This window comes from Hylobates moloch, unplaced genomic scaffold (assembly GCF_009828535.3).
Source record: "Hylobates moloch isolate HMO894 unplaced genomic scaffold, HMol_V3 SCAFFOLD_16, whole genome shotgun sequence".
NCBI lineage: Eukaryota > Metazoa > Chordata > Mammalia > Primates > Hylobatidae > Hylobates > Hylobates moloch.
In genome coordinates, this window is record NW_026652291.1 from 17734204 (window position 1) to 17756424 (window position 22221).

Here is a 22221-nt window from a genome sequence, read left to right on the forward strand (position 1 = left end):
CAGGTCTGTCTCATCTACTAAAAGGTTGGAACATGGGGCAGTCCCAGCTGGTAAGGGGTTATTACTGTCGTGAAACATTCCCTTACTGGTTGACTGCATGCCAGAACTCCCATTCACAGATATTGATTTTTGCACAGTAAAATTCTGATGGCTTCCTTAAAAGGGCCACTTTTTTTCAGATTAACAGCTACTCTGTTAACGTCAAAAGACCTGTGTAGTTTTAAAAAGGTCTTCATTTATAGACATCAAAAAGCGTGTCTTGGCCGTGTGCAGTGGCTCATGCCTATAATCCCAGCACTTTGGGAGGCTGAGGTGGGCAGATCACGATGTCAGGAGTTTGAGACCAGCCTGGCCAATATGGCGAAACCCCATCTCTACTAAAAATACAAAAATTAGCCAGGCATGGTGCCACATGCCTGTAGTCCCAGCTATTTGGGATGCTGAGGCAGGAGAATTGCTTGAACCCGGAAGGCAGAGGTTACAGTGAGCCGAGATCGTGCCATTGCACTCCAGCCTGGGTGACAGAGTGAGACTCCGTCTCAAAAAAAAAAAAAAAAAAAAACAACAACAAAAAAAAGCATGTCTCAAACAGGCCCCTCAAATTCAAAATAAAAGGAGCTTAACAAAAGAAAAATTATATTTTAAATTAACTATCCATTTCACTATAACACACTTTAGGTAATAAAACCCCAGGGATATGAAAACAGGTGATGTTCTTGTTATTGATGTGGTATGTTTATTTTGTGCCATTTTTACATAAGCAGTAAAAATGCAATGTTTAGTGTTCTTATAAGTTTTATTTATTTAATTTTGTTAGTGAACCAAGCTATGATCTTTTTTCCATTGTAGTAACAAAGAGACAGGCACTGGTCATCATTTGCACATCATTAGGCTGTGTCCAGCAAGAGTCACGATGGAGAATGAATCTGAACAGAGCCAGATATCAGAGCTGGACAGAGACTACCTATTTATCAAAGAACTATCTACTTCTCCTCAAGCAAACAGTGGAGGGGGCTTTTGGGCCTGTGGGCTTCATCAGGTTTATCAATTTCAAATGAAGACAAGAGGTAAAAACTACCCCAAGCAAGAAGACAAAGGACCCACCTGGATTAGGGAAGAGCTGGACGACATGGGCCACCAACCTGGGCTACCTGTGGTTCTGGGCTGATGGGCTTGTGTGTAATGTGTGATGTAGTGTCGGTCCCCACAAACCTGATTAGACTCCAGCAGTTTCAAGATCCCAAGTGTAACATTTCACTTCCCAGGTAGCTAGCTACCTGTCGCCTCCCTCTCCAATCTCCTCCCCGTAGCCCATTCTTAATTTCTAAAATTTAATTTTTATCAAAGTAATACAATAGTTTAAGAGTTGAGTATTGGACAACTGGTTGGTTCCAAGATGGCCGAATGGACTGGGGGCTCCAGTCTACAGCTCCCAGTGTGAGTGACACAAAAGACAGGTGATTTCTGCATTTCCAACTGAGGTACCGGGTTCATCTCACTGGGGCTTGTGGGACAGTGGGTGCAGGACAGTGGGTGTGGTGCACCAAGCGCGAGCCAAAGCAGGGCGAGGCAACACCTCACCTGGGAAGCACAAAGGGTCAGGGAATTCCCTTTCATAGCCAAGCAAAGCTGTGACAGATGGCACCTGGAAAATTGGGTCACTCCCACCCTAATACTGTGCTTTTCCAATGGTCTTAGCAAATGGCACGCCAGGAGATTATATCCTGTGCCTGGCTCAGAGGGTCCCACGCCCATGGAGCCTCACTCATTGCTAGCATAGCAGTCCGAGATCTAACTGCAAGGTGGCAGCGAGGCTGGGGGAGGGGTGCCCGCCAATGCTGAGGCTTGAGTAGGTAAACAAAGCAGCCAGGAAGCTCAAACTTGGTGGAGCCCACCACAGTTCAAGGAGGCCTGCCTGCCTTTGTAGACTCCACCTCTGGGGGCAGGGCATAGCTGAACAAAAGGCAGCAGAAACCTCTGCAGACTTAAATGTCCCTGTCTGACAGCTTTGAAGAGAGTAGTGGTTCTCCCAGCATGGAGTTTGAGATCTGAGAATGGACAGACTGCCTCCTCAAGTGGGTCCCTGACCCCTAAGTAGCCTATATGGGAGGCATCCCCCAGTAGGGGCAGACTGACACCTCATACGGCTGGGTACCCCTCTGAGATGAAACCTCCAGAGGAATGATCAGACAGCAACATTTGCTGTTCAGCAATATTCACTGTTCTGCAGCCTCTGCTGCTGATACCCAGGCAAACAGCATCTGGAGTGGACCTCCAGCAAACCCCAACAGACCTGCAGCTGAGGGTCCTGACTGTTAAAAGGAAAACTAACAAAGAGAAAGGACATCCACACCAAAAACCCATCTGTACATCACCATCATCAAAGACCAAAGGTACATAAGACGACAAAGATGGGGAGAAAACAGAACAGAAAAACTGAAAATTCTAAAAATCAGAGCACCTCTCCTGCTCCAAAGGAACACAGCTCCTCCCCAGCAATGGAACAAAGCTGGATGAAGTATAACTTTGACGAGTTGAGAGAAGAAGGCTTCAGACAATCAAACTTCTCCAAGCTAAAGGAGGAAGTTCAAACCCATTGCAAAGAAGTTAAAAACCTTGAAAAAAGATTAGATGAATGGCTAACTAGAATAACTAATGTAGAGAAGTCTTTAAAGGACCTGATGGAGCTGAAAACCATAGCATGAGAACTACGTGACAAATGCACAAGCTTCAGTAGCCGATTCGATCAACTGGAAGAAAAGGTATCAGTGATTGAAGATCAAATGAATGAAATGATGTGAGAAGAGAAGTTTAGAGAAAAAAGAATAAAAGAAATGAACAAAGCCCCCAAGAAATATGGGACTATGTGAGAAGACCAAATCTACATCTGATTGGTGTACCTGAAAGTGATAGGGAGAATGGAACCAAACTGGAAAACACTCTGGAGGATATTATCCAGGAGAACTTCCCCAACCTAGCAAGGCAGGCCAACATTGAAATTCAGGAAATACAGAGAATGCCACAAAGATACTCCTCGAGAAGAGCAACTCCAAGACACGTAATTGTCAGATTCACCAAAGTTGAAATGAAGGAAAAAATGTTAAGGGCAGCCAGAGAGAAAGGTCGGGTTACCCACAAAGGGAAGCACATCAGACTAACAGCGGATCTCACAGCAGAAACTCTACAATCCAGAAGAGAGTGGGGGCCAATATTCAACATTGTTAAAGAAAAGAATTTTCAACCCAGAATTTCATTTCCAGCCAAATTATGCTTCATAAGTGAAGGAGAAATAAAATACTTTACAGACAAACAAATGCTGAGAGATTTTATCACCACTAGGCCTTCCTTACAAGAGCTCCCAAAGGGAGCACTAAACATGGAAAGGAATGACCGGTACCAGCCACTACAAAAACATGCCAAATTGTAAAGACCATTGATGCTAGGAAGAAACTGCATCAACTAATGAGCAAAATAACCAGCTAACATCATAATGACAGGATCAAATTCACACATAACAACATTAACCTTAAAAGTAAATGGGCTAAATGCTCCAATTAAAAGACACAGACTGGCAAATTGGATAAAGAGTCAAGACCCATCAATGTGCTGTATTCAGGAGACCCATCTCACATGCAGAGACACACATAGGCTCAAAATAAAGGGATAGAGGAAGATCTACCAAGCAAATGGAAAACAAAAAAAAGGCAGGGGTTGCAATCCTAGTCTCTGATAAAACAGACTTTAAACCAACAAAGATCAAAAGAGACAAAGAAGGCCATTACATAATGGTAAAGGGATCAATTCAACAAGAAGAGCTAACTATCCTAAATATATATGCACCCAATACAGGAGCACCCAGATTCATAAAGCGAGTCCTTAGAGACATACAAAGAGACTTAAAACTCCCACACAATAATAATGGGAGACTTTAACAACCCATCAACATTAGACACATCAATGAGACAGAAAGTTAACAAGGATATCCAGGAATTGAATTCAGCTCTGCACCAAGTGGATCTAATAGACATCTACAGAACTCTCCACCCCAAATCAACAGAATGTACACTCTTCTCAGCACCACACCACACCTATTCCAAAATTGACCACATAGTTGCAAGCAAAGCACTCCTCAGCAAATGTAAAAGAACAGAATATAACAAACTGTCTCTCAGACCACAGTGCAATCAGACTAGAACTCAGGATTAAGAAACTCACTCAAAACCACTCAACTACGTGGAAACTGAACAACCTGCTCCTGAATGACTACTGGGTACATAAGAAAATGAAGGCAGAAATAAAGATGTTCTTTGAAACCAATGAGAACAAAGACACAACATACCAGAATCTCTGGGACACATTTAAAGCCGTGTGCAGAGGGAAATTTATAGCACTAAATGCCTACAAGAGAAAGTAGGAAAGATCTAAAATTGACACCCTAACATCACAATTAAAGGAACTTGAGAAGCAAGAGCAAACACATTCAAAAGCTAGCAGAAGGCAAGAAATAACTAAGATCAGAGCAGAATTGAAGGAGATAGAGACACAAGAAACCCTTCAAAAAAATCAATGAATCCAGGAGGTGGTTTTTTGAAAAGATCAACAAAATTGATAGACTGCTAGCAAGACTAATAAGAAAAGAGAGAAGAATCAAATAGACACAATAAAAAATGGTAAAGGGGATATCACCACTGATCCCACAGAAATACAAACTACCATCAGAGAGTACTATAAACACCTCTACGCAAATAAAGTAGAAAATCTAGAAGAAATGGATAAATTCCTCGACACATACACCCTCTCAAGACTAAACCAGGAAGAAGTTGAATATCTGAATAGACCAATAACAGGCTCTGAAATTGAGGCAATAATTAATAGCTTACCAACCAAAAAAAGTCCAGGAGCAGATGGATTTATAGCCGAATTCTACCAGAGGTACAAGGAGGAGCTGGTACCATTCCTTCTGAAACTATTCCAGTCAATAGAAAAAGAGGGAATCCTCCCTAACTCATTTTATGAGGCCAGCATCATCCTGATACCAAAGCCTGGCAGAGACACAACATAAAAACAGAATTTTAGACCAATATCCCTATTGAACAACGATGCAAAAATCCTCAATAAAATACCGGCAAACTGAATCCAGCAGCACATCGAAAAGCTTACCCACCATGATCAAGTGGGCTTCATCCCTGGGATGCAAGGCTGGTTCAAAATACGCAAATCAATAAACGTAATCCAGCATATAAACAGAACCAAAGACAAAAACCACATGATCATCTCAATAGATGCGGAAAAGACCTTTGACAAAATTCAACAGCCCTTCATGCTAAAAACTCTCAATAACTTAGGTATTGATGGGACGTATCTCAAAATAACAGCTATTTATAACAAACCCACAGCCAATATCATACTGAATGGGCAAAAACTGGAAGCATTCCCTTTGAAAACTGGCACAAGACAGGGATGCCCGCTCTCTCCACTCCTATTCAGCATAGTGTTCGAAGTTCTGGCCAGGGCAATCAGGCGAAGAAAGAAATAAAGGGTATTCAATTAGGAAAAGAGGAAGTCAAATTGTCCCTGTTTGCAGATGACATGATTGTACATCTAGAAAACCCCATCATCTCAGCCCAAAATCTCCTTAAGCTGATAAGCAACTTCAGCAAAGTCTCAGGTTACAAAATCAATGTGCAAAAATCACAAGCATTCCTATACACCAGTAACAGAAAAACAGAGAGAGCCAATCATGAGTGAACTCCCATTCACAATTGCTTCAAAGAGAATAAAATACCTAGGAATCCAACTTGCAAGGGATGTGAAGGACCTCTTCAAGGAGAACTACAAACCACTACTCAACAAAATAAAAGAGGACACAAACAATTGGAAGAACATTCCATGCTCATGGATAGGAAGAATCAATGTTGTGAAAATGGCCATACTGCCCAAGGTAATTTATAGATTCAATGCCATCCCCATCAAGCTACCAATGACTTTTTTCACAGAATTGGAAAAAACTACTTTAAAGTTCATATGGAACCAAAAAAGAGCCCGCATTGCCAAGTCAATCCTAAGTCAAAAGAACAAAGCTGGAGGCATCACACTACCTGACTTCAAACTATACTACAAGGCTACAGTAACCAAAACATCTTGGTACTGGTACCAAAACAGAGATATAGACCAATGGAACAGAAAAGAGCCCTCAGAAATAATACCACACATCTCCAACTATCTGATTTTTGACAAACCTGACAAAAACAAGAAATGGGGAAAGGATTCCCTATTTAATACATGGTGCTGGGAAAACTGGCTAGCCATATGTAGAAAGCTGAAACTGGATCCCTTCCTTACACCTAATACAAAAATTAATTCAAGATGAATTAAATACTTAAATGTTAGACCTAAAACCATAAAAACCCTAGAAGAAAACCTAGACAATCCATTCAGGATATAGGCATGGGCAAGGACTTCATGTCTAAAACACCAAAAGCAATGGCAACAAAAGCCAAAATTGACAAATGGGATCTAATTAAACTACAGAGCTTCTGCACAGCAAAAGAAACTACCATCAGAGTGAACAGGCAACCTACAGAATGGGAGAAAATTTTTGCAATCTGCTCATCTGACAAAGGGCTAATATCCAGAATCTACAAAGAACTCAAACAAATTTACGAGAAAAAAACAACCCCATCAAAAAGTGGGTGAAGGATATGAACAGACACTTCTCAAAAGAAGACATTTATGCAGCCAAAAGACACATGAAAAAATGCTCATCATCACCAGCCATCAGAGAAATGCAAACCAAAACCACAGTGAGATATCATCTCACACCAGTTAGAATGGCCATCATTAAAAAGTCAGGAAACAACAGGTGCTGGAGAGGATGTGGAGAAGTAGGAACACTTTTACACTGTTGGTGGGACTATAAACTAGTTCAACCATTGTGGCAGACAGTGTGGCGATTCCTCAGGGATCTAGAACTAGAAATACCATTTGACCCAGCCATCCCATTACTGGGTATATACCCAAAGTTCTATAAATCATGCTGCTATAAAGACACATGCACACGTATGTTTATTGTGGCACTATTCACAATAGCAAAGACTTGGAACCAACCCAAACGTCCAACAATGATAGACTGGATTAAGAAAATGTGGCACATATACACCATGGAATACTATGCAGCCATAAAAAATGATGAGTTCATGTCCTTTGTAGGGACATGGATGAAGCTGGAAACCACCATTCTCAGCAAACTATCGCAAGGACAAAAAAACCAAACACTGCATGTTCTCGCTCATAGGTGGGAATTGAACAATGAGAACACTTGGACACAGGAAGAGGAACATCACACACTGGGGTCTGTTGTGAGGTGGGGGGAAGGGGGGAGGGACAGCATTAGGAGATATACCTAATGCAAATGATGAGTTAATGGGTACAGCACACCAACATGGCACATGTATACATATGTAACAAATCTGCACGTTGTGTGCATGTACCCTAGAACTTAAAGTATAATATATATATAAAAAATGAAAAAGAAATAAAAATTTAGAAGAAAATTTTTTTAAAAAGTCGAATATTAAAGGGCTTGTAATGAAAAGCAGCTGCGGACACAAATACAGCTTGAAAACATGGATGGACTAGGGAAGAAATCCCGATCTCTCTCTTCTCTTGCCTTGTGATCTTATACCATTGCCTCCCGTTGGCTGATCCCTACCAGAAACAGGGGCCTTTGGATTCCACAGGGCAGCAAATGAATGCTTAGGATAAAGAAAGCTGGGAAATGAAGAACAACCAGTTCAGGAGCTAATACCTATTTATAAGGGCTATTGTGAGAATTGAATGAGATAAATGTAAACAGAACTCAGGCAAAATAATTGGTTTATAAGGGGTCTTCAGAATATGTTTTTTCCCCCTTCTCACCTCTTTCCCCTTCCTCATTTATCAAAATCTGCTCTCCAAAAGTTGTGATTCCTTTATTGCATTAGCTATAAATATCTAAAACAGAATTTTAGCAAGAGATAAGACTCTTTCAAAGCCTTTTGGATATTTTAGATGTCAATAACTCAGTGAATGGTGTTTTGGTGGTGGGTGGTTTAAAAACCTTTCACCAATTTATGCTCAGTGGAGCTTATCTGAGCAATTAAAAACAAAACAAAGCAAAGCAAACCAAAGCAAAAATTAAACAAAAACAACTCATGAATAAGGTAGCTGTCAGAACCAAAACAGGTTTTGAGAACTCCAGTTAACAGCATGATCTGACAATATTTATAGAAAACCAAAGTGAGGTATAGAGACAACTTAGTTATAGCTTAATTGGTTCATTGGTTACAGAGCCTCCTGAAATCCACTAAATCTCAGCTACTGTGAGTAAGCTGTATATTGGTTTGGTCTGTTGGGCCCAGTGCAGGAGCCCATTCCAAGGCATTGGCCTTCTATAAATTGTATTCAACAGTAGGAAAGGGCCCTTCTCCATTTCTTAGAGTTCATGCCAAGGGGCAGTTGCCAATTTTGATTGCTTTGCTTTTGGGGTAAGGTCCTTCCTGCACTGCTCTGGGGCTCCATTCACTTTGCAGGAGGACTTAGTGTGGCCTGTTCCCACAGGAAGGTACTGAGATCAGCAAACACAGTGCATAAATCTCTCTGGAAGCTGGGAAGTCTGGTTGCCCCAAACTGCTGTCCCACTGGAATGCAAATGGTCCCACTGCGAAGTACAATCCTTTGCCCTCGCCAGTGTGTTTGCAGCAGCCTCATGCCACCCTGTCAGTGCCAAAGACATGACTCTCTCCCTTTCAAATGTTCCTGTTTCCCACCAGTACTTCTCCTGATGCTGTGGGTTCTGATGGGCCTCCATTGCTTGTTAACCCTTCAGTGGATAAAAACAAAGTCCCAGGGATTATTTGGAGCAATTGCCTGAACCAAGGAGTCATGATGTTTCTCTAGCAGAGGGAGAAGCTTTCCTCTAGTGCAGCACCTGCCTTCATGTCTGGAGGCTGAGGTCAGGGATTTCCACCCCTCTGAGACTTTCCTGGCCTCTCTAAGTGGTTGGCCAGCAGAGAATGTGCCTGAGATCTGGGGCTGGGCTTACTATTTGGATCTGGGCCAGAGGGAGAGAAGGTGGGGAGGTGTGTGCAGCCCTCAAACAGCCCCTTGCCACATGAGTCCCATGGAATATAGTTTTCTCTCAGGAACTCCCCTCCACCCATTCATAATTCACTCCTCTCACTTTCCTCGTTAAAGTAAAAATCATCAGCATTCTTTTAATGTGGCTTTTTGTGTTTCATTTCCTTTGTTGGTTAAAAAAAAGTTTCCACTGAAACATTTTATAAGATTTCTATACAGTGCATACATTTTAAACATTTTATTCCTATTAACATAAAATATTATTCTCATTTCCTCTTATGTTGGGAAGAAAGCAGGAAAAAAACATAAAAATTAAAAAATAATTCTTTATTATAAAGGAGGTATGAATGATTTATGAGCATAATAAAAGCAAGTCTCTTTGGTCAACACTATGAATTTAAAAATAAAACTTCCTTTCAGATTTTTGAAATGACTTGGATGACAGTACGCACTAAAATAACAAAGAGGGCCAGGTTATAATGGGACATTTTTCCCCCTTTATTTTTCTTCCCAAGGAGAGATGGTTTGCTCACTTACCCTTGGGAAACAAAGTAGAGTCATCCCAGGTCAGGATCCGGGGAGCTCACATCAAATAGCTTGTTTAAAAATATGTCTGTGGGCCATCTGCACCCCTGACAAAGACGCATTTTAAAATTCCCTTTGTCATTTTGATGTGTCCTTAAAGATCATGTCTCGTTGAATCTTACCAGGGAGAGGAAACGGGAGTTCTCATCCCCAGCCCGCTCACCCCTACTAGGATCTTCCTCCCAAGGACACAGGAGCCCTGGCTCCTCCTGCACGCCCACTGCTCAGCAGGACTGTGATTCTGCTCTTGGGCTGTGTGTTCTCCTGGTAAATCCCCTCCAACTCCACCAGGTCCTGCCTGTTAAATCCCACACTCTGATTTGTTTTTCGGTTCTGGGTCTCGTGGTTCCTATCCCAGGGCTCTAGTTCTACACACACTAGGTCATATAGTCATCCCTTATCCTCAAGGGATATGTTTCAAGACCCTAGTGGATGCCTGAAACCTCGGATAGTACCGAAGGCAATTGCCGTCAATAGGAACACATTTCTGTTCATGTCTTGCCCCGACAAACGTTGTGCCTTTTCCATCTGACCTAAGCACTTATTGTGCATTGTGGCTGTAACTTTTGCAATTTGAGGTGAAACTGCAAAACTAGTACAGATTTCTTTTTCCTTCTTTACATTTCACCAATAGAAGATTCGTTCTTTCCGTAGATCTTAGCAACTCCAACACTGATTTTTTTTCTTAACTTACTAAGTTGAGAACGTTCACTTTTTACTTAAAGGACTCATTTCATGGTCTGTCTTTGGTGTATTCGAATGGCCAACATCACTACTTTTGTGTTTTGGGGCCATTATAAAGTAAAATAAGGGTGACTTGAACACCAGCACTGCCATACCTCAACAATTGATCTGATAACAGAGATGGCTACTGAATGACTAAGGGGCAGGAAGCATAGACAGTGTGGACACACTGAACAAAGGAAGGACTCACATCCTGGACAGGACAGTGCCAGGTTTCATCATGCTACTCAGAAAGGCATGCAATTCAAAATTGATGAATTGTTTGTTTCTAGAAATTTCCATCTAATATTCTAGGACTACAGTTAACCACAGGTAACTGAAACTGAGGAAGGTGAAACTGCAGATAAGGGGGGGGCTACTGTGTTATGATTGAGGTTTGCATGAAGGGCATATTAAGCTGGGGGTATCACCAGAGGAGGCTGGCAGGCTGCAAGGGGCCTCTGGAATGACATTTCCTAGGTAAATTCACCCTGGTTTGAGGTCAGACATCCAGAGCAGTATAGGTTCAGAAACCTGATTCTGTTAGCATGCTGAGAACGGGCTAGTCAATGTCAATGTCAACCAGCTCCTGAGCCTGAGGCAGACTCTATTGGTGTGATTTTTTTCAATTCACAAGAGAAACACCACCCTCAAAACACTTAGGGTGATCAGATGCGGTGGCTCATGCCTGTAATACCAGCACCTTTGGTGGCCGAGGCGGGAGGATCACTTGAGGCCAGGAGTTCGAGACTGGTCTGGGCAACAAAGTGACACCACTGTTTCTACAAAAAAATAAAATATTAGCCAGGCATGGTGCCATATGCCTTTGGTCCTAGCTGCAAGGGAGTCTGAGATGGGATGATTACTTGAGCCTAGGAGTTCGAGGCTGCAGTGAGCTATGATTGTGCCACTGCACTCTATCCTTGGAAAAAAAGGGGGGGCTGTGGGGCAAAAAAGAAACTTGGGTTGTGAGGTAGCTCATTGCTTGCTTGGCTGGTGTATGACACTCACTAGGAGGCTAGCTGTCAGAAGTTCAAGTTTTTGACAATTTATTGAGCACCTACTTCAGGGCAGGCCCTGTTCTAGGCAATGGGGACACAGCAGTAAACAAAGCAGACAAAAATCCCGGCCCTCAAGAAGCTTATACTCCATTAACTTTTTGAGCCCAGAGGTTGGGTCTTTCACCCCTGGGTACAGCCAATGTTTGGTTTTCCATTTTCTGTGCTCAGAGCTCTGGAAAGTTACCCCAGAAGTGAAAGCATACTGCTGTAATTCTTGGAGGAATAATATCAAGAAAGAGGAACATGGTGATTCAACCCAGATTTTAAGCTCAAAAATCTCATGCATTGGAATAAAGACAGGACTTAGGATCTTATTATGGTTTCTGCTCTTCCTTAATTATGCTAACTTAGTGAATATAACTGCAGCACTTAGTGAATATAAGATTGAAGGAATACGTGGAGAGGGACAGGCTTCAGAAGTGGAAAAAAAGGGAGGGCACTGGAGAGCAAGAGCCAGATGGGTGGTGCAGAGAGTGGAGGGTTTGACTTTTGAGATCCATTGTGAGAAGCAAGAGAAGTGAAGACAAGAGGAAGTGTTTGAAAAATGGTTGTGATGGCTTATGAACTGAGTTTCCTTTCACGCTTTTTGAATGGAGTTATTTTTGAATTACTTCTGATTATTAGTCTGCAAAGATTAAGCCATAAAAGACTCTAGGATATATTAAAGTTCACGACTTTTGGCTTAGGCTTCCACCTCAATATTCTTGAGCTTTCAGTCTTCTCTCCTCATTTTTCTCCCTGTAATTTACAGTTAAATAACATGAGCCCCATTTCCACAGAGCTTCAGGAAGTTCACTACTTGCTCCAATATTTATAAGATTCCAAAGGTGCTTCGGTTCCCAGGTAGCTGCCTGTCACCTCTCACTTCAATCTCCTTCTAGCCCAATTCTATGCTTTTTAAATTCAATTTTTAATAAAGTAATGTATGCACTAGTTTAAAACTCAAATATTAAATAACTTATAATAAAAAACAAATGTCCACTAAGCATCCCCTGCTCTACAGTCCAACTCCCCATAGGCAATGCCTTTCAGCTCTTCTAGCCCTTGCTTTCTTGTACCTTCCTCTATATTTCTAAATAAATGGCCACATTGCTATTTGTTAATGCATCAATTTTAGACATTATGTATTGACATTCTGTTATGATAGATGAGGATTTAGCTCTTTCATTCTTCTCCCACCTTCATCCCACTTACCTTCTCTTTCTAAACTCTTGTTAAAATTACATAAAAAATGTTGGTTCAATCAATAGTTAGGATTGACATTACTATGGCTATGACGTAGAATTTCTAGCCAAGAACTATATCATTATTGTTTTGTCTCTTGTATATCATTTTGCTTTTTTTTCTAGAGTTAATATTTTCCTCATTTTTTTCATTTGCTTACTTTTCTTATGTGCTTATATATATTTTTTTTCTGTGCTAAATTCATCAATACTATTTTCCAAATGGTCAAATACATAATCTATACATGGATTATTTTTTCATGGATTCTTCTCTCCCTTCTTATGCTTCCTTCTGCACAGTTGTTCTCATCTGTCCTCTTATCTGTAAATTTTCTTTTATGTTCTTGTGTTGGATCCACTGGAAACCTGGTGATGTGATTTGGCTCTGTGTCCCCGCCCAGATCTCACTTTGAATTGTAATAATCCCCACGTGTGAAGGGCAGGACTAAGTGGAGGTAACTGGATTATTAGGGCTGTTTCCCCCATGCTGTTCTTGTAATAATGAGTGGAGTCTCACAAGATCTGATTTTTTTTTTTTTTCTTTTACGGAGTCTTGCTCTGTCGCCCAAGCTGGAGTGCAGTGGCACAATCTTGGCTCACTGCAAGCTCCACCTCTCCAGTTCACGCCATTCTCCTGCCTCAGCCTCCCAAGTAGCTGGGGCTACAGGTGCCCGCCACCACGCCTGGCTAATTTTTTGTATTTTTGGTAGAGAGGGGTTTCACCGTGTTAGCCAGGATGGTCTCAATCTCCTGACCTCGTGATCTGCCCACCTCGGCCTCCCAAAGTGCTGGAATTACAGGCTTGAGCCACCGTGCTGGGCCAATCTGATGGTTTTATAAGCAGCTTCCTCCTTCCCTGGGCACTCTTTCTCTCTCCTGCCACCTTGTGAAGAGGTGCCTTCCACCATGACTGTAAGTTTCCTGAGGCCTCCCCAGCATGCCGACCTGTGGGTCAGTTGAAACTATTTTCTTTATAAATTACCCGGTATTGGGTATTTCTTCATAGCAGTGTAAGAATGGAATAATATACCTGGGAAATTCTTTCTTTAGTCCCTCACTTTGCTGGAGCACATGTTCTTAGAGTCCTAAAAAGTTGTTCATGGTGGTAATTGTTTGTTTGAAATCTTACTTTTTGAAAAGCGGCTTTAATCTATCTTTATACTTGTTGGATAATATGGCTCAGTATATAATGCTGGGCTGCAAATCACTTTGCCTCTGAATACTGAAGTTATTTTTCCATTGCTTTCTAACATTCAGGGTTGTTGAGAAGTCTGATTTTATTTCATTTCATATCCTTTGTGAGGGATGTTTCCTCCCACCCCTAAGAAAATGAGAGGATTTTTAAATTTTACTTCCTACTGCTCCGAAGTTTTATAATGAAGACCCCTTACATTTGCCTTTTATCATTCTCTGTACTGGACACAGTGGACTATTCTTTTACTTTGAGGATTCTAATATCCTTTTGGTTTGTAGAAATATTCTATTATAAATTTTAAAATTACTTCTTTTCCATTTTTTTTCTATTCCATTAATCTATTTAGAGGCTTTCTAGTTTAACACCCTAAGTTTTTAACATATATTTTCCTCAAAATTTTATCTTTTTGTTTTATTTCTTCTACTTTCTGAGATGTCTTTTTCATTTTTGTCATCCAACTTGTTTTACAATTTAAGTTTTTGACTAATAGGTCGTGCACTATGGCTCATGCCTATAATCTCAGCACTTTGGGAGGCTGAGGTGGGCAGATTACCTGAGGTCAGGAGTTTGAGATCGGCCTGGCCAACGTGGTGAAACCCTATCTCTACTAAAAATACAAAAATTAGCTGGGTATGGTGGCGGGCACCTGTAATCCCAGCTACTCAGGAGGCTGAGGCAGGATAATTGCTTGAACCTGGGAGGCGGAGTGTGCAGTGAGCTGAGATTATGCCACTGCACTCCAGCCTGGGCAACAGAACAAGACTACATCTCAAAAATAAATAAATTAAAAAAATAAATAAAGTTTGACTAATAATATTCCAGTTTTCTTCTAATTGTTTCTTCTCCAATCTTAGCTATGAAGCATCCTGTCTTTTAAAAATATATATCCACAATGGTTTTTTAAATCTCCCCAGTTTTATTATTCTCTCATTCACAAAAGCTCATAGCTTTCTTTTCTTCTTTTTACTTTTTTCAGTTGCTTTATTGTGGGGTCTTCCCAAATGTTGAGAGCTTTTGCTGTGTTTTGGGTTCTTCTCGTGGTGGAGGGTGATGAGACTCAGTGGGAAGCCCCATTTCTCATATCTGGCTGTCCATTAACAGGTAGCAGCGAGGGTTACAAAGCTGAGGAGAAGCACTGAAGGTGTGGATGGAACACAGTGATAGGTAATATTCAAGCTACTGGGATTCACAGCTATTTCCATATCTAATATCAGTGTCTGGAGGCCTTTAATTTGGGCGTCTTAGGTTTCTCAAAAAAGAACTTATCTAATCTCCTGGCTAGAAGGGCTATTTCTAGAGATAGAAATTTCACATAAACTCCTGTTTTCAACTTCTGACCTCTCTGTTGATAAACGTCTTGAGCCTTCTTCATTTGACTTCTTCTGAGGATACACCACTGAGTCTCGTGTGTGTGTGTGTGTGTGTGCACGTAGGTAGGTGAGTGGGGAGGGTTCTTCCTTAGGTTGCTCTCCTTTGGGTGCTCTGTCTCTGCCCTAGAGGAAGTCATTGTTTCCTATTTGCTATTATTGCTATTATTCCTATCTGTTATCCTGTATTCTTTAGAGCAAGGGTCAACAGCATTTTTCTATAAAGTGTCACAGAGTAGCTATTTTAGGCTTTGCAGCTCATTCCGCCTCTGTCACAATCATTCAACTGCATACTGCAGCATAAAATCAGCCATGGGCAACATACAAACGAATGGGCAAGGCCAGATTTGGCCTGCACGCTGACCCCTGCTTTAACCTGCTCTTTACCTCTTAGTTGGCAATTCCCTGTTGCTAGTTAATAGTTCTTTATATTCAGTTTTCCCTGTCCAAATTACCAGTGTGATTTCTGTCTCCTGATTGGACTCTCACTGATAAATGATACATCATACTGACATTCTAGGCAAGGGCTTGGCTTGGATGCCTTGGGCCATTGGAGAGGATCTGGATCTGACAGTTCTGGCCAGCAATTATGAGAGAGAGAGGAAGAGGGACAGAGAGAGAGAGAGGGAGAGAGAGAGAGAGCGAGAGAGAGAGAGAGAGAGGAGAGAGAATGAGAATGAACAAATTAATGACAGCCCTAAATAATCAAACTAACATTTTAAGCAAGACTTTCTTTTCTGTAGAAGGAAATTGTGACAGCAGTAAAAAAAAATTCTTTTTCTTGTGAATTATAAACCAAAAGGCTCGCAGAATTTTTTCTCTAGTTATCCGCTCTATAATATATTCACATTTATTTTAATTTCCCCAAGACCTTCAGGTAAAATCAAGAAAGATGTGGGGTATTTTTCCTGGGGCTCTCTCTTCTCCTCAGCTCAGAATGGTAATAGCCCTGGGGATCCTGTGTTGAATGCTCCCTGGAATGGCCGTCTCACCCCCTCCCTAAGCTTTCCTTAGGCAGAGTACAATGCAATTGATTAGTTTTCTGCTTCCTAAATTGCTGTCAAGTTCCAGACTCATCTCCCTGAGATTATTCCCATCATCATTATTGGAGGTTTGGGTGTCTGCAAATTCTTCGGTGACACGTTTACAGGCTGTCTTTTGCTTTATGCTCACAGATTGCTAATCACAATCATACTGTATATTTTACTAGTTTAATTCTCAGAGGGTAACCTCTTTTCCAGGATTTTTGTCTCTCCATATATTGCCAATACCAAGAACATTCTCTCTGATTTAAAAAAAAAAGTGACAGAGAATGCTTAGCCCAAGGCTATCCCAAAGACATGGCTCTGAGATCTCCTGAAATTTAGAACCTTGCTTGAGATGTTTTAGCCAGGCTCCCTATGGCTTTTAATTCATGTGATGAGTTAGGGAGAGACACGAAAGAAAGAAACATGCTCACAGGCAAGCCTGATGTAAAAGCAATAGCAGTTGGCAAAGTCTTTGCCTTAACTGCCCATCAATTTTTCTCTTCATTATGGTACAAGCAGGGAAGGTTGTAAGATCAAGTGTTTTAAGTGATGAATTAAGACAGAATGATAAGCCGAAGGTGCCTTATTGCTGATGTCGATTTAAACCTCTGAAGAGAAAAAGGGTTTAGGGGAAACATTTTTCCCTTGCTTAGTTAAGTTGTGGAGTTGAGAGTTGGAAGGGACCTGGATCACCAGTTGAGTGCTTTCTACTGCTCCCCCTCCCAGTCTAGAGCAACAAATCCTCTTTTGTAGATGGAATGGAGGGACCAAAAAATGCCCCACAATAATTTGAAAAAGGTAAGATTGTTCTCTGAGAGTGAAGCTATAAAACTGACTTAGATCAGTGTGAAAAAGTACAAAGTCACCTTAGAAATAAAATGTTTTCTAGTCTAAGACACAAAGATGAATTGACTGTAGATTTTGAAACAAAGAAAGAAAATACTTACCAGAAAGAAGTTGAAGGGATGTAATGCCTGGCTAGGTTCCATTATTCTGTGGGAGGGACCTCCACCTGTGAAGCCCTCCCTCCGTCCCTCTCCCCACCAAAATGGGGCTCCAAGTATCAATCTTTAGCATCTTTGCATTCATCTTGTGCTTTTATTCCATCCTTACCGAGTAAATGTCTGCTCATAACTTTGTTTCCTGTGTGGATTTGCCTACAGAGAGTGACTTGATTCTCAAACATCCCTATCATGTCTGCTTGATGGCTATTTAATCACTGGAAATAAACAAATTAGCAAAGTGGTATCTGTGAACTTGGTTGAATTGTATCTGAAACTGGAGGTGCTAACAAGTCAGTTGTCTGCCTTGTTAGATGAAGGAATCCCCGTGGGGACCAGCTGGACTCTTATGACACTTTTACATAATCCTTGCACATTTATGAGCCCTTTTCAGACTATGACATATGTTCATTACTTTTATTGCCTAGAAACTTAATTTTAGGGCAAGAAGTTGATTAAACTAGAACCATTAGGAGAAGAAGAATACTATAATAATTAAGAGCTTAAACTTTGTGTTTAGACAACATGGATTGAAGCCCTGGTTCTCTCACATTTCTTCATAATGCCCAGAGATACCTTCCCTTCCTCTTGCTCCTGCTCTGGCCGTGTGAGGTGCTTTCTCCTTCACTTTCGCCTTCTGCAGTGATTGTAAGCTTCTTGAGGACTCCACAGAAGCCACAGTTCTCTTTGTGTTCAAGTTGTTTCATCTATAAAGTGAGGATAATGCAAGTACTTATGTAATAGGGTTGTTGTGAGGATTAAGTGAGATGTGCTCATAAAATACTTATCACAATGGCTGGCACTTGGTAAGGGCTCAAAAAATTTTAGCTGTCTTCATAATAATTATCATTATCAATCAGTTTTTCTCATTTTTAAACATCATAGGCATGGGTTACTGTAATCAGAGTTTAGATCAGTCTGAGAGAATCAGTGTTAATAACTGAGTTGAAAACACCTCTGACCAAAACCAATAAAATTCTATGAATTTGTATTGAGTACCTACTATATGCCAGGCATTGTTCTAGTATGAATTAAAAGTAAACAAAACAGTAAAAAGAAAATAATCTAATTAAAATATAAAATTTAACTTTGAATAGTAACAAGTGAAATGCAAAGAGGATAATAATTGTGAGATAAAGACTACGGTGGTCAATGTTAAGTAATAGAGTACCTCTATCAGTTTAGATAGAGCAGTATCAGATAGATGAGAGTGAAACGTTTTTAAAGAAAGTGACTTCTGGGCTGAAACCCAAAGGGTAAAGAGTCAGCCATTAAAGATCTGGATGAAGGATTCCCGTAAGTACAGCCTAGAGGAGGTGCTATAGTTTAAATATTTCCCCCAAATGTCATGTGTTAGAAACCTAATCCCCAATGCCACAGTGTTGAGAGGTAAGATGATTTGTGCCCTTATGAATGGATGCTGATATTAAGGGATGAATTAGTTATCTTGGGCGTGGGTTCCTGATACAAAGATTAGTTTGGTTCCCTTCTTCCATCTCTCTCTCTCTCTGTCCCTCTCTCTCTCTCTCTGTCCCTCTCTCAGGCATTCTCACCATGTGATGCTTTCTGCTATGTTATGGTACAGTAAGAAGGGCCTCACAAGATGTGACTTCTTGTTCTTGGACTTCTCAGCCTCCAGAATCATGAGGTAATTAAACTACTATTGTTTAGAAATTACCCAGTCTGTGGTATTCTGTTATAGCAACAGAAAATGGACTAAGACAGGAGAGAAGAAGTTTGACTTTTTTCTTGGACTAGAAAGAAGGACAGTGAGAATGGAAAACTATAATTGAGTTGGAAGGTGATATATATTGGATATGTGTCCCCACCCAAATCTCAAGTTGAATTGCAATCCCCAGTATTGAAGGTGGGGCCTGGTAAAATGTGATTGGATCATGTGGGTGGTTTTCTCATGAATGGTTTAGCACCATCCCCTTGGTGCTGTTCTTGTGATAGTGAGTTCTCATGGGATCTGGTTGTTTAAAAGAGTGTGGCACCTCCCCCACCTCTTGCTCCTGCTCTGGTCATGTGATTTGCTTGCTCCTTCTTCAACTTCTGGCATAATTGTAAGCTTCCTGAGGCCTCCACAGAAGCCAAGCAGATGCCAGTATTATGCTTCCTGTGCAGCCTGTAAGACTGTAAGCCAATTAAATTTCTTTTCAAATTATCCAGTCTCAGATTTTTTTATAACAGTGCAAGAATGGCCTAGTATAGAAAATTGGTGCTGAGGAGTGGGGTATTGGTATAAAGATACCTGAAAATGTGGAAGCAACTTTGGAATTGGGTAATGGCAAAGGTCAGGAGAGTGTGGGGGGCTCAGAAGAAAGCAGGAAGATGAAGGGACATTTGGAATGTTTTAGAGACTGGTTGAATGGTTGTGACCAAAATTGCTGATAGTAATATGGACAATGAAGTCCAGGATGCTGAGGTCTCAGATGGAAATGATGAACTTATTAGGAACTGGAGTAAAGATAACTTTTGTTACACCTTAGCAAAACACTTGGCTGCATTATGTCCATGAGCTAGGGGTCTGTGAAAGTTTGAACTTGAAAATGATGACTTAGGGTATCTAGTGGAAGAAATTTCTAAGCAGCAAAGTGTTCAAGGTGTGGCCTAGCTGCTTCTAACAGCCCATTTTCAGATGTGAGAATGAAGGGATGACTTAAAGTTTAAACTTATATGTAAAAGGGAAGCAGAGCAAAGAATTTGGAAAATTTGCTGTCTGGCCATGTGACAGAGAAAGGAAAAGCTTTTTTTGGGAGAGGAATCTAAGCAGGAGGCTGCAGAACAACTACTTACTAGAAAGATTTGCATAACTAAAAGGAAGCCAACTGCTGATAGCCAAGACAATGGGAAAAAGGCCTTGAAGGCATTTCAGAGACCTTTGCAGCAGCCCTTCACATCACAGGTTGGAGGTCTAGGAGAGAATATTGGTTTTGTGGGTTTATTAATCCATGCTTACACTGCTATAAAGAACTGCCCAAAACTGGGTAATTTATAAAGAAAAGGTATTTAATTGACTTACAGTTCCACATGGCTGGGGAGGCCTCAGGAAACCTACAATGCCAGAAGGGAAAGCAGGAATGTCTTACATGGCAGCAGGCAAGAGAGAGAGTGTGTGAGTATGAAGGAGGAATGGTCAAACACTTATAAAACCATCAGATCTTGTGAGAACTCACTCACTACCACAAGGACAGCATGGGGGAAACTGCCCCCATGATCCAATCACCTCCCTCCCTTGACACATGGGGATTACAGGTCCCTCCCTTGACATGTGGACACATGGGAATTACAATTCGAAATGAGATTTGGGTGGGGACACAGAGCCAAACCGTATCACACTGCCTCTGGCTTCTCCCAAATCTGTCTTTTCTCAAATCTCTTCACATTTCAAAACTGATACAATTTTACATTTCAAAACCATGCCTTCCCAACGGTCCCCCAAAACCTTAATTCATTTCAGCATTGACTCAAAAGTCCACAGTTCAAAGTCTTATCTGAGACAAGGCAAGACCCTTCTGCCTATGAGCCTGTAAAATCAAAAGCAAGTTAGTTACTTCCTAGATACAATGGAGACATAGGCATGGGTAAATGTTTCCACTCCAAATGGGAGAAATTGGCTGAAACAAAGGAGCTGCAGGACCTGTGAAAGTCTATAACCCAGTGGAGCACTCATTAAATCTTAAAGCTTGGACATTATCTCCTTTGACTCCATGTCTCACATCTGGGTCATGCTGATGCAAGGGGTGGGCTCTGATGGTCTTGGGCAGCTTCTTCATGAGCTGTCCTTGAGTGCCTGTGGATTTTCCAGGTGCATGATGCAAGCTGTTGGTGGATCTGCCATTCTGGGGTCTAGAGGACAGTGACCTTCTTCTCACAGGTCCACTAGCCAGTGCGCCAGTGGGGACTCTGTTTGGGGGCTCCAACTCCACATTTCCCTTCTGCATTGCCCCAGCACAGGTTCTCCATGAGGGCCCACCTTGCAGCAGACTTCTGCCTAGACATCCAGGCATTAACAAACATCCTTTGAGATCTAGGTGAAGGTTCTCAAACTTCACTTCTTGATTTCTGTGCATGCACAGGCCCAACACCACATGGAAGTCACCAAGGCTTGAGGCTTGCACCCTTTGAAGTAATGGCCCAAGCTATACTTTGACCCCTTTTAGCCATGGCTGGGATGCAGGGCACCAAGTCCCGAGGCTGCACAAGGACTGCATCCTGCAAAGCCACAGGGGTGGAGCTGCCTAAGGCTTTGGTAACTTACTCCTTGCACCAGTGTGGTCTGGATGTGGGGCATGGAGTAAAAGGAGATTATATTGGAGCTTTAAGACTTAGTAATGGCCCTGCTGGGTTTTGGACTTGCATCGGGCTTGTAGCCCCTTTCATTTGGCAATTTTCTCTCTTTTAGAATGGGATTATTTACTAAGTGCTTGTATCTCCACTGTAACATGGAAGTAACTAACTTGTTTTGGATTTTACAGGCTCATAGGTGAAGGGATTTGCCTTGTCTCAAATGAGACATTGGACTTTGGGTTTTTGAGTTAATTCTGGAATGAGTTAAGAATTTGGGGGATTATTGGGAAGACATGATTATATTTTGAAATGTGAGAACAACATGAGATTTGGGAGGTATCAGGGTTAGAATGATGTAGTTTTGATGTGTGTCTCATCCAAATCTCATATTGGAATGTAATTCCCAATGTTGGAGGTGGGGCCTGGTGGGAGGTGATTGAATCATGGGGGCAGATTTCTCACAAATGGTCTAGCACCATCTCCCTTGGTACCGTTCTCATGATAGTGAGCTCTCATGAGATCTGATCATTTAAAAGCATGTGGCACCTCTCCCCTCTCTCTTGCTCCTGCCCTGGCCATGATCATAAGTTTCTTGAGGCCTCCACAGAAGCTGAGCAGATGCCAGCAT